The sequence below is a fragment of the Castor canadensis genome, chromosome 8, assembly GCF_047511655.1.
Source record: "Castor canadensis chromosome 8, mCasCan1.hap1v2, whole genome shotgun sequence".
In the NCBI taxonomy this organism is placed as follows: domain Eukaryota; kingdom Metazoa; phylum Chordata; class Mammalia; order Rodentia; family Castoridae; genus Castor; species Castor canadensis.
In genome coordinates, this window is record NC_133393.1 from 27,624,077 (window position 1) to 27,625,023 (window position 947).

Consider the following 947-nt stretch of genomic DNA (forward strand, 5'->3'; position numbering starts at 1 on the left):
TTGAAAAAATAAACAAGATTGACAAACCCCTGGCAAGTCTGACTAAAATAAGGAGGGAAAAGGTCAAAATTAATAAAATCAGAAACAAAAAAGGGGAGAAAACAACAAACACCAAGGAAAATCAGGGAATCATCAGGGACAATGTTCAAATATAAACTGGAAAATCAAGAAGAAATGGGCAAATTTCTAGATACATATAACCATCCAAAATTGAACCAAGAGGATATTAACCACCTAAACAGATCTATAACACACAATGAAATTGAAGCAGCAATAAAAAGTCTCCCAAAAAAGAAAAGTCCAGGACATGATGGTTTCTCCATTGATTTCTACCATACCTTTAAAGTGGAACTAATACCAACACTCCTTAAACTTTTCACAAAATAGGAAGGAAAGGAACACTGTCAAACTCATTCTATGAAGCCAGTATTACACTCATCCCAAAACCAGACAAGGACAAAACAAAAAAATTGAATTACAGGCCAATCTCTTTAGTGCACATAAATGCAAAAATCCTCAATAAAATAATGGCAAACTGAATTCAACAGCATATCAAAGAGATCATTCACCATGACCAAGTCAGCTTCAACCCAGGAATGCAGGGATGGTTCAACATACGCAAATCATTAAATGTAATACAGCACATTAACAGAAGCTAAGACAAAAACCACTTGATCATCTCAATAGATGCAGAAAAAGCCTTCAATAAAATTCAACATCCTTTCCTGGTAAAAACTCTGATGCATCTAGGAATAGAAGGAATGCACCTCAACATAGTAAAGGGTATATATAACATACCTATAGCCAACATCACACTTAACAGAGAAAGCTGAAACCATTTTCCCTAAAGTCAGGGAGTGCCAACTCTCCCCACTCTTATTCAACACTGTCTTAGAATTCCTAGCCAGAGCAATAAAGCAGGAAGAAGAAATAAAATAAGTAAGGAA